The following is a 12,741-nucleotide window of genomic DNA, read 5'->3' on the forward strand; positions in this document are numbered from 1 at the left end:
GGGCTAAGGGGCAGGGAAGGTACCGGCTTCCAGTTACGGAAGTAACTAAGTTAACTAAGGTAACATTGTGTGCCAACTACAATTAAAAAAAAAAAAAATATGTCTCAGGGGTGCCTGGGTGACAGTCTGTTGAGCATCCAACTCCGGCTCAGGTCATCAGCTCACAGTTCGTGGGTTCAAGCCCCGCGTCGGGTTCTGTGCTGACAGCTCGGAGCCTGGAGCCCGCTTCGGATTCTGTGTCTCCCCCGCTTGTCACCCCCACGAGAGTTAACAACTTCTTACTTTCATCCAACACCCATCTCTGTTTAAATTTTGCTTTTTTTCCCCCCCCCCCCCAAATGTCACTCGCATTGGTTTGACTGGACCGGGATTTCACAAGGGCCTGGACAGGAGACAATCAGAGGCAAATCTGGAAAGCAGGGAAATTCTTAAAAATCAAAAATTATACCTTAGTAAAGCTGATTAAAAAAATCGAATCCAAACTTTTGTGGGTTTTGTTTTTCTATCCAGGGCTTGGAGGGAAAAGTAGGAACAGATTATTTGGGCCAAGAGGGGTTTTCCTCCCCCAACCCCACCCCCATGTGCAAATGCTCTGGTTATCTGTGATTCTCCTTCCCGCTCCAAGGTTGTCCCCATCCTACTCCCCGAAACCTGTAAATACCTTACATTATACAGCAAAGGGGGATTAGGGTTGCAGACGGAATGAAGGTGGCTCATCAGCTGACCTTAAAATGGGGAGAGGAGTCGCGACGGCCTTAAATGTGGAAGAGGGAGGCAAGCGTCACAGTGATGCCACGTGAGAAACACTCACCCCGCCTTTGCTGGCTCTGAAACTGGAGGAAGATGGCCACACGCCAAGGAATGGGAGTGGCTCCCAGAAGCTGGGAAGGGCAAGAAAAAGGCTTCTTCCCTAGAGCCTGTAGCAAGGAACGTGGCCTTGCTAACACCTTGTTTTCAGCCCAGGGCGACCCCGGTCCGACTCTGCCCTCCAGGACGTAAGCTACCAAATTTGTGTGCGAAGCCACGGTCGTGGCAATTTGTTACAGCAGCCGCAGGACACTGAGAGCAGGACCGGAAAGCCCCGACATCCTTTGATGCCACAGTATTACTTGGAACGTTTATCTGCCACTGCCAGCGGCTAGCGTATCCGGCTGCCGTCCTAAAGCGGTGTTAGGATCCTAAGGTGAGTCCCCCCCACCCCCCACGTTTAACGCTGCAATCCTAACCCCCCAGTGTGATGTGTTAGGTATTGGGACGTGGGGCCTAAGCCCCTGGCCCCATCCACCGTGTGAGGACCCCGCCGGAAGGCACCCGTTATGTACCATGAAGAGGCCTCTCACCAGACAAGGAATCTGCCCGCATCCTGATCTGGGACCTCAGCCCCCAGAACCGTGAGATACACATTTCTGTTCTAAGCCACCCAGTACATGGTGTTTCGTTAGAGCCGCCCGAGCGGACCAAGACAAGCGGATCTTCTATAACCAAGGAAAAGACCCACAAGCAAACCAACGGTTCCCCCCATTTTGTGGTATATCACCTGGAGGGCTTATTCAAACAGTGCTGAGCCCATCTCCAGAGTTTCTGATTGAGTCGGTCCCCCGAGGAGGGGCCCGAGAATTTGCGTTTCTAGCAAATTCCCACAGGATGCTGACCACTTTTTGCATTTTGAGAACCATCAGTATGAATCCATTATTCCTACCTGAAAATCAATTTCGTTGGGGGGGGGGGAGGGGGGGAGGAGTGGGGTGTCAGAGCCAGCTTTTTGTTTCGTTTGAATCATTATGGACAATTTCCAGCTTCTGGGAGGATTTCTTTTCCCTTGCTTTGCAAAGAACACAGAAGACCCTTTCCTTACACACCCACCGACGGTGCTCGAAATGGGCGAGCACGTACGTGGTGCGGTCGTCGTCTGAAATAGCAGACCACGTCAGGGTGGAGGCCTCACTACACACCTGTACAGGCAGAGAATGACGCCTTGTGGAACCCAGGGTAGGCAGAGGAGGGGTGGCGGGGGACGGCGAGTCATGGCTGATCTCCTGTTCTGGTGGAGAGCCGACAGTGGTGGTCCCCTGTCCCGTTCCCATAAAATGCAAGGAAGCCAGAGAGAGAGAAGGAGAGAGAGAATCCCAAGCAGGCTCCACACTGTCTGCACAGAGCCCAATGTGGGGCTCGAACCCACGAACCACGGGACCATGACCTGAGCCAAAACCAAGAGTGGGACACTTAACCGACTGAGCCACCCAGGCGCCCCTCAAGTCATTTTCTAAATCAGGGCAAGAGTCTTGATCAATCTCTCATTATCTGGGTTTCAGAACAAAGATCTCTCGCTTTGTTGTCCAATATGGTAGCCACCAGCCCTGTCATCACTGAGCACTCGACTGGGGCTCGGCCCCCTGAGAAGTGTTTTTAAAGGTAAGATTCACACTGGACTTCAAAAAGATCTAGTATGAAAAATAATGCAAAATATCTCAATTTTTAGGCTACAAGTTGAAATGACATTTTGGATATATCAGGCTAAATAAATTAGACCATTAATATTACCTGCTTTTTAGCCTTTTAAATAATTTTTATTTTTATATTTATATATTTTTTAGTGTTTATTCATTTTTGAGAGAGAGAGAAAGCACAAGGCAAGGGAGGGGCAGAGAGAGGGAGACACAAAATTCGAAGCTGGCTCCAGGTTCTGAGCTGTCAGCACAGAGCCCGGCACGGGGCTCGAGCTCACAAGCCATGAGATCATGACCGGAGCCCAAGTCGCATGCTTACCCTACTGAGCCACCCAGGTGCCCTATTTAACCTTTTAAATAATTTTTAAGGGGCGCCTGGGTGGCGCAGTCGGTTAAGCGTCCGACTTCAGCCAGGTCACGATCTCGCGCTCCGTGAGTTCGAGCCCCGCGTCGGGCTCTGGGCTGATGGCTCGGAGCCTGGAGCCTGTTTCAAATTCTGTGTCTCCCTCTCTCTCTGCCCCTCCCCCGTTCATGCTCTGTCTCTCTCTATCCCAAAAATAAATAAACGTTGAAAAAAAAATTTAAAAAAAAAAATAAATAAAAATAAATAAATAAATAATTTTTAATAGCCTTTTCAAAATTACATGCTGCTCACATCCTATTTCTATTGGACAATATGGACCCAGAATATTCTAGAATAGTTCACATTGGATAAAATATCTGAAATGCAGATTTTCTTAATCAATTGTTGTTTTTTTTTTTTTAAGTTGTCTCCACACCCAATGTGGGGCTTGAATCCATGACCCTGAGATTAAGAATTGCATGGTCTACTGATCAAGCCAGCCAGGCGCCCCTCTTAATCACATTTTTAATCTGGAAACAAATAGCCGATTCCTGTAGAGTCTGAATGTCAAATAAATTCATCAGGCCTCCTTCAACTTATCCAAACGCACACGACTGACTAATGCCCTACACTTTATCTCAAGAGTAGTGCATCGAGTGGCAATTCTACATTGTTCTGGAACAGAGAAAAGGTGTTTTTAAGGCCCTATCCGCCGAAAACGCAAACTCCCCAATCTGAAGATTCTCCAGGTCTTCCCTCATCTTTATTTACTCGTGTTAAAAGACTCTGGAACCATGGTAGAAGAAGAAATCACAAGCAGTCTCCATTTTCTTTTCTTGACCCATCTTTTCCCTAGAGAGCTACAAAATAATGAGGCATGTCATTAAGCGGGCTGAGCTTTCCCACAGACGTGAGATAATTGAGCCTGAGTTCCTGACCAAGGACTCCAGATCAAAGAGACGGAAGGAAATATAGACTCTCCAGCCTGCAAAAAAAGTATGCAAAATACTGCCAGGATCCACGTAGTGGATGGGCCCAGAGGGCGTGACCCGACAGAGCAGTGGAAGGGACAGGAAAGTAACATTTGTCAAGCATCTGTGTATAGTTTGCATACACCGCCAGTCAGCACTGAGCACTCGATTGGGCCCCCTCACCCTCCCGAAGGCACTAAGGTACTGATGGCCTTGCATGCTTACAACCGTACTCGAGGAGAAATCAGGGAACTTGTTAGTGCCCGAGTCCTGTTCCCCACTCTGCATTCCCAGAACAGCGCGTCTTTTTTAACCATTCTGCACCATTTTTCCCAACAAAGGCTACATAAACTGTGCAGAAGACAGCTCTAATTATACACGGAGAACCGGGTCGTTATAAAGTATACAGACACTGTACCAAAAAACAAAGTTTCTGTGACTCGTTTTCACCCCAAACACTTTAGGCTAACGCAAGCACTAAATATTCCAGGACTTCTCTTATGGAAAGGAAAGGACTCTTCTTACGAAAAGGAAGAAGTCTTCACTGTTCAAATACCTTTCTTTTTCCCTCCAGTCAGTTACCCCCGGGGGCAACCAGGGGCGACCTCCGAAAACATCTGCAAGACTTTTGCAGTAGTTGCGGCACCACGACCGCGTGGTTGGGACGTGAGAAGGCGAGGACCTCTAGAAGTGGCCCTGCTCCCCATCCCGCCCTCTGCTATTTGTGACGCCCCCTGGGCCAATACCTCCAGAGGCAGGCGTGAATGGGGGTGGGGCACGGTCACTGCCCCAAGGACACAAAGGGGCTTATCACCCTACGTGTGTGAAAACAAGCTGCGGTGCCAGGACGACCTCGTGTGGTCCCACGTCCCTCAACTTCCGGTCACCGCTGCAGACAAGAAGGATGGAGCGAGGGCAGTGCAACTGAGGCAGCCGTTCGACAGCAACGAATGAGCAGAGAAGGAAAGGGCGCGTGGCAGGGAAACGAGGCTGGCCCTACACGGGAAGGCCATCCAGTATTTTATGTTTGGGTTTGGAGAAGACTTTTTTTTTTAATGTTTATTTATTTATTGGGGGGCGGGGGGAGGAGGCAAGCAGGGGAGGGGCAGAGAGGGAGAGAGAGAATCCCAATTAGGCCCCTCGCCGGACACGGGGCTCAATCTTGTAAATCGTGAGACCACGACCTGAGTCGGACGCTTAACCGACTGGGCCACCCAGGCGTCCCTGGATTTTGAAGGTTTTGGTTTTTCACTGCCCGCCCCCCCAAAGCCGCTTCCAACTGTTAGTGAAAAGCAGACACGTTGGTTTTGTTTTCGGCCAAAACCCACAGGAAAAGAACATCTGAGAAGCACAAAAACTTACCCTATACGCTTTTCTGATATACTTGTAATTTGTTACACGAGCAACAGAAATGCATTTTTGACCTTGCGAGCTACCCCCTTCTCCTGGTTCTACAGCAAGCTTAAAACGCTTGTCCCTCCCCACCTTAAGTGCTGCAAGGATTCCAACCAAATTAGTATTCTACGTATGCATTGATGCAAATGTATTCAAATGTTAAGCTAACGGATTAGAAAGCAAAATCTCCTCCTGAATTTTCATATTTAATCAATGATTAATGTAACCCAATGCGTTTAGGAACTCCACTGATCTCTGCGTAGGCTCCCACATTCTTCTCCAGTGAAATCTTAGAACATTCCCAGTACATACTGCATTCCCTCATCTGTGTGTTTATAGTACTGTACGCATCAGGATACAGCTGCTTTACTTGAGCCTGTGAAAAATGCTCCTATACATCCACAGTATCTGTAAGTTCCCAGCACTGTTGACATTACAGGGCCCTACACAATCCAGTCCTCTGAACTCAAATTTCAAGACATTTCCCCTCTTGGTCTCCCTGCAGGGAGGCCATCAAACCCTCAGCGCTCAGCTCTTCTGCTGACATCGCCAAGTCCCCAGCACTCAACACGACTGACGGACAAGGAACAAGGGAAGGCCTTCTTTCGGCTCCCATTTCGCTCTACCTTGAGTCACCGCCGCACCAAAGATACGGAGAACAAAACAGAGCAGCCCTTATTTTCACTGGTTGATGCATGAAGGGGGGGGGTACTGAGCTGTGGATGCCCCCTCTGATAGTGGCCTTCGCCTTCCCACTACATGAACCGCGGTCCCATCTGTGCCCACTGAGCCCCCTGGTAAGGCTTTGTGTTTCCACGGCTGGTAACAAACGCGTAAGTCAAGCTCAAACGATGACGAGCCAAGCGCAAAGAGTTAAATTCAGTTCATCACCTTGGGTTTCCCGGTTCAGAGGGCACTGGAGCCACCTTGGGGGGAGGCACAGATATGGGTGAACAACGGGAACTTCCTCATCCCGGCTTGACTACGCCAGAAACAAGGGTACCGAGAAGACAGCCCCTCTCTCCACAGGGAGGTCTCAGGAGCCCACTGGTCAGCTTCCATCAGACCTGCCATTAACACGACCCCTCAGCCTCACTCCCCTCCTTGTTGAAGCTGACCGTGGAAATGGCGATTCTCCACCTGGAGTCATGGGGGGGGGCGGGGAGGGGTGCCACAGGCCCCAGCCAGGCTGCACCCCAGAACAGTTGAATCCGAATCCTGGGGGTGGAAGCCGGAGAGCGCAAGCTTGAATGGACAGCAAAGTCTGTGAACCCGTGGTACACGGGGCATATCAGAGGTAAGCTTTTACAGTGGCCGCGCGTCCAGCCTCCAGACCCACGCGTTATGGAGCCCCTGCTCCTAAGCCCAGAGTTTTATATTCTACGGGTGGGTTGACCACAGAAAAACAGACTGGGGACCAGTCAGTTGGATCATCCCTAGGGCCCCTTTCGGCACTCGGGGTCCATTTTTCTGGGAGGCTAGTGGCATCTCACAGGACACGGGGAACACGATAAACACGGATGAAAAAGGTCACGCGTTTGAAACATTTCTCCACGCAGCCGCGGGTTACTGTCAAGTCCACGTTCTTGCAGACAGCCATTTGCTCATAAGCTCGGGACTGAGAAAAGGCTCTCGATCATGAGGGGTCCTGGAGGGCGCACACAGATCTCCGGAAGGGAAACTACCTTAAACCGTCTTTCAGGCGAAGCGGCGGGGGAGAGAGAGGCATACACACGTCTTTCTCTCTCACCCTGGGAAATGCAATCAGGAGTTGCGTCTGTCACGTGGCGTCGATCCCAGCCAACATTTGGCAGTTCAAACTCTGCCCGGCCAGCCACGTCTATGCTCTTTGTTCGGCGCCCTGCACACACTGGGGCATTATGCTCCCGCTCTCAGCGAGGGCAAACAGGAAACACATTCTTTTCTCTGCAAGAGAAAGATGTAACTTTTTGCCTTCTATCTTTCTGCTACACGGGGCAAGATTATTTCGTTCCGTCAGCTTGTTTCCTGCAACTCCCTTCCCGCCCCTTCCCCCCACCCCCCCCCCCCGCCCCCTTTGGCTTGGTAGATGGTTTCAAGAGCAAGAATAGAAAAGGAGTAGAAAAGGAGTGGTTATTTTGCTTTGTTTTGCCTTCTGTCTCCCAAGCCAATTATCTAACACAGAATCACAACTGATTCTGACGGTAACAGTACCTCTTTCTCTGTAAGATATTTTCGCCTGGCAGACAGCTTCTGTGGCCTCCGGATATACACGACACTTGCCTTCACTGGCGATCAACAGCTCTCCAGGCTAACTGGAACGGGACACTAACCAGAAAGGAACCTACAGACTGCTCAGACCTGGACAGGCAAACGCACGACCTGGGGGCTCTGTTTATGAGGCAGATTCTGATTCTGCAGGTCTGGGGTGGGGGCTGAGACCGTGGATATCCAGCCAACACCCAGGTTTTGGTGACATTAATAGGCATTAATAGTTCAACGACTCCGGGTGATTCTAATTTAGGCCAGTTCCCACAGAATAACGCCAGACAAATAATGCTCAGGCACCAACTAATCTAGTGGTAGATCCGTCCGTCCAACGACTATTCGCGGAATGCCTACTAAATCCCCCCAAAACTGCGTCAGGCATTGGGGATACCACGGGGAGCAAAAGATATGGTCCTTTGCCCTCATAAATGCTGGCCGTTTTGTGGGGAAAGGCATTACCAAATAATCACACAAATTCATAGGATTTCAAGCCACGGACAGGTATGAGGAAGAGACAAGAGTCTAAGGACAATGTGGAGAAGGGAGGCACACAGGGGCGCCTGCGTGGCTCAGTCGGTGAAGGGTCCGACTTCCGCTCAGGTCATGATCTCACGGTTCATGAGCCCCGCGTCGGGCTCGCTGCTGTCGCTGTCAGCACAGAGCCTAATTGGGCTCCTCTGTCCCCCTCCTCGCTCTGCCCCTCCCCTGATCACGGTCTCTCTCCCTCTCTCAAACATTAAAAAAAAAAAAAAAAAAAGAACTGGACAAAGATATGGCTGGTCTACTGTCCAACCAATGATCACAGAACCACGGATTTTTTTTTTATTGTAGGAAAATATGCATAGCACAAACTTTTTAACCCAGTGGTATTAAATACGTCCACAATATTATGTAACCATCACCACCATCCACTTTCCAGAACTTTTCCATCACCAGAAGCAGAAAGCATTTTTTTTTTTTAAGCTGAAAGGGACTTCCCTAGCTGGATTCTACAGGAGGAAAACCGACTTCCCAGTTCAGAATACGTGCCCCAGTTGTACACTGTAAAATCGAGTTAGACATGGAATCGAGCTGCTAGCTACGTGTTATTCCTTAACCACTCTCAGTAGTCACTGAAGAAGGGTAGGAGTGTTAAACCTCCCAGCCCGTGAGGGCGGCACTTAGGAAAGTTACACCATGTTACTTGACGCGGGCACCAGTGACATTTGGGCTCATCATGCTTTGCATGGGGGCTGTCCTGTGCATCCCGGTATACAGAACGGCGGCCCTGGCCTCGTTAGCACCTCTCTAGTTGTGACCAACATGTCTCTGGACGCTGCCACATGTCTCCTGACGGGCCCCATCACCCCAGCCAAGAACGGATCAGTTACAAGGACGCTTTCTTCAAGGGCCACCTCTTCAAGTCAAGGGCTGAAGAACATGGCTCATTCTGACTCAGGACCCAAAAAGGAAGCCATATCCTCCCTTCCAAGAGGACAAATTCACTTCTTACACGTGCAAAGCTATGACGTCTCCACCATGATGCACATTAAAACTACCTATGGGGATTTTTATGGGGCGCCTGGGTGGCTTAGTCGCTTAAGCGTCCGACCCTTGAATTTGGCTCAGGTCATGATCTCATGGTTGTGAGATCGAGATCAGTGTCCACACTAAATGTGGAGCCTACTTGGGATTCATTCTCTTGCTCGCTCTCTCAAAATAGAGAAATAAAACTTTAAAAAAATCTCTATGTCCAGGCCGAGCTCCAGACCAATCAAACCAGAATCTCTGGGGGCAGGGCTTGGGCAACAGTTTTCAACACTCTCCAAGTGATCGGAACCGTTGATCTAGCACGGACTACTACTCAAGCCTGACAGTCCATGGGGAAGCAGCACTGACATCACCTGGAAGGTCGCCTGGGGCCCCACTGCAGACACACTGAATCAGAATCTGCAGCTTAACTAGACCCCCCACCCCACCCCAGGTGATTCACATGCACATTCAAGTTTGAGGAACGCTGCTCTGGAATTCATAAAAAATAGTACCTGAGCTTGTGAGTGGCCATGTGAATCTTGTTTTCCAGCTGCACAAAGCAATTCAAATAAATTAAAAAAACAAAAAAACCAAACAAAAAAACCCAACCTTGCAAACAGTTGTTTTGACAGAACTGCTTCTCAAGTTCCCTCCTCTAAGCCCGAGAAGCCCTACTCTGGGGGACGGAAACACCAAGGGAGAAACGTGGCGCGTCTGCCATGGTGGACACTTGTCTGAGTTTGCAGGCCCCAAAAGGGGGCCGGACACAGTGCTGTGTGCTCCGTGGGTGCTTAATAATTACTTGTTGGCCGGCTGACCGGCCCAGATGTGAGAACAAAGTGGGTTTCTCTGGGAGTCCGGGGGAATTTATTCACCGGACCATTGCCTACGATTTGAGGCGAGCAGTCACAAGTCTGCTGGTCTCTAGGTTTGGGAAAGCAGCGGGGCAGGAGGAAGGGACGCCGAGAGGAGGATCACAACGGCAAGAGGCCGCGGAGAGCACAGAACGCATCACTGTACTCGTGGCATGAAATACACAGAGGGAAAGCCTGCCAATCACCGCATAATGAATTCGCTTCTGGCTGCCAAAGTAGGAGCCACAGGACAATGAACAATTTGAGCGGCTTCTGTTTCCACAATGCAGCCTTGTGAATGTCCACAGGCAGAAAATTGTGCCTACCACGCACTGGGCATTTTTCTTTCTGGGCCGTGCTCTAGGTCGGGGCAGCAAATTGTGTACCTAAGACACAATTCACGACGGGGCTAGGAAGACCAACATTTGAACCTCCTGTCCGGCGCAGTCCTTGGGTGGGAGACAGGATTTCTTTTCCTGGACACCATCTGCGTAAGTAAAAGCAGGCGTTCCGAACAGCAGCGGCCGTTTAGTTAGCCGAGCACCGACACGTGGAAAGGACGTCGAGGATCTCCTTGTCCGCGAAACCGTCTCATAGGCATAGCTGGTGCACAACGACGCTGCCTTTGAGTGTTCAGTCATTATGTGTCAACTAATTTGACAAGCCGTTGGTATTCTCCGGAAATAAACTCTGACAAGCAGTGAAGAAAACCCACGCTATCAATTTCCGTGTGTGATGCGCTACCAGGTGGCCTGCCCAAATTGTCCCCCAACGAGCATTTTGAGAAGTCTGAGAATACTCACTTCTCCACGCAGAATCTGGGGTCTTTGTTACCACTGACCCGGGGAACACAGGATGGACTTTTGTTTTCGTGCCTCCTCTGTAAAGCTCCTTCCAGACAACAGAAGCTTTACTTCTCCGATTACACACGCACATGTGCCTGGGTCACCATTGGGCGTATCGCTTTGCCTACCCTGGGTTCGGTTTCCTCATCTCAGCAGTGGGTTGTTGCATGGTGACTGACACTACGTGACTTCCGGAGACACAGCAAGCTCAGCACGTACCTGTGATGCTCAACGCTGATGACAAAAGTCCTCAGGACGACACACAAAGGCGACGTTTATATACCTTCCAGTACCCTTTTCTTTTCCAGTTCGAATAAAGGAAGAGCTTTGGTCCGTTCGATTTTCCTGAAGTCATCTATAATAACCTATCTCCCTCCTCCCTCCCTCCCTTTGAGGCTCCTGCAAATTCTATGGGGGAACCGATAGGTTCCACACAGAACTCAGGACCTCTTTCCTGAGGCTTCTATCCAAAAATAAATGGTCTTGTACGCACTGCCCAAGGGTCACAAAGTATGCATTTTCACCCTTTCTCCCAAAAGTCTCCCAATTTTTAAAAAAAATTAAAAAAAAATTTTTTTTAAACGTTTATTTATTTTTGAGACAGAGAGAGACAGAGCATGAACGGGGAAGGGTCAGAGAGAGAGGGAGACACAGAATCCGAAGCAGGCTCCAGGCTCTGAGCCGTCAGCCCAGAGCCTGACGCGGGGCTCGAGCTCACGGACCGCGAGATCGTGACCTGAGTTGAAGTCGGACGCTTAACCGACTGAGCCACCCAGGCGCCCCTTATTTATTTTCAAATAAATACAGAGGTGTCATTATTCCCCTCTTGTGCCCAGTGAACCACCTCGTGAACCCCACTTTGCTGACCATGGCCTTACTCCCCCCACATTCTACTCAAGTGTGTCCCCCTGGGTAAAGATAATTAGAGGCAATGAAAGGGAAAGAGAAAATATCAATCTGTTCTCTGATTTGTGTCATGAAAATTTAGTTTTAACCTTCGAGGCGTTTCGGGGAGTTCCCTTTCCTTCACAGAATGTTCTGGTATGGAATTCCAGTTCCATTTTCCTTACAGCACTTGGTGGTGCCGTGCGGCAATTCATGACTAACAAGAGGGGAAGATCTTCACACTCTGAACACTTAGCACTGCTAAGTCTGTTCCTGCCCCTAAACCAGAAAGCCAAGGACAGGCTTAAGGATAAAACTTAGGAGCTCAAAAGAATGTACTAACTTTCCTGGTTACGGAGAAGGGAGTTCCAAGCATGTTCTTCTACAAACAGGAAAGTACTGAAGGAAACAACCAGTTGACGCACACGTGGCCACTTGGCCATTAGACCAAGGTTAAGCACCTTACCACGTGTCAGGCTCGGTGCCACGTTCAACAGGTGGCAACCATTGCCCTCGAGGTGCCTACAGGCTCACGAAGGAGCCGGACGTGCATCCAAGCGATGGTAAAACCGCGCGACCCAGTGGGTGAGAGCGGCACACCCTGGGCAGAATGGTACCACGAAGGAGAGAATGTGAAATTGCCTCTGGGAGTCGGGGGAAGGTTCGAAGAATACTGAAGAGGCAGGGGTTAGGCAGGCAGACAAGGCGAGGAAGGAAACGGCAACGGGAGATGCAAAGGGGTAGCGTTACGAAAGATCGCGGCCAGTTTGCAGAGACAGGGATGGGCTGGCATGACGGAAGTAAAAAGCATACGTGGGAAAATGTTGGGAGGTGGGGCCGGAAACATAAGGATAAGCCAACCAAGACTTGTAAAAAATATACCTATATCTATATCCTTTTCAGCAGCGATCAAATCGATTTCTGAGATCTTTAACAAAATGCCCGGCATGGCGAAGAGAATGAAATCACGCCCCAAATCGCTGGGGTAAGGTTGAACACTGTAAGCACGAAAGGAAAATGAAAGGCCTCGGGGGCCAGGAGAAGGACGAAGAGAGGACTCTTCCCGTTAGTGGCCAGAACCGCAAGTCTGCAGTTTTCTCCCGCAGGTCTCTGCGACCTCCTGTGTCCGGACTCCCAACAGGCACTTGGGGCAGAGCAGGCTTGCCTGCGATGTTTCCCAAGCAGAGGCCCCGTTCTGTAAGACACTCTTCTTGCTTAGGAGGCAGCCTGGGGAAGATTTTT

Source organism: Herpailurus yagouaroundi, unplaced genomic scaffold (genome assembly GCF_014898765.1).
Source record: "Herpailurus yagouaroundi ecotype Mexico unplaced genomic scaffold, PumYag 67690, whole genome shotgun sequence".
Lineage (NCBI taxonomy): Eukaryota > Metazoa > Chordata > Mammalia > Carnivora > Felidae > Herpailurus > Herpailurus yagouaroundi.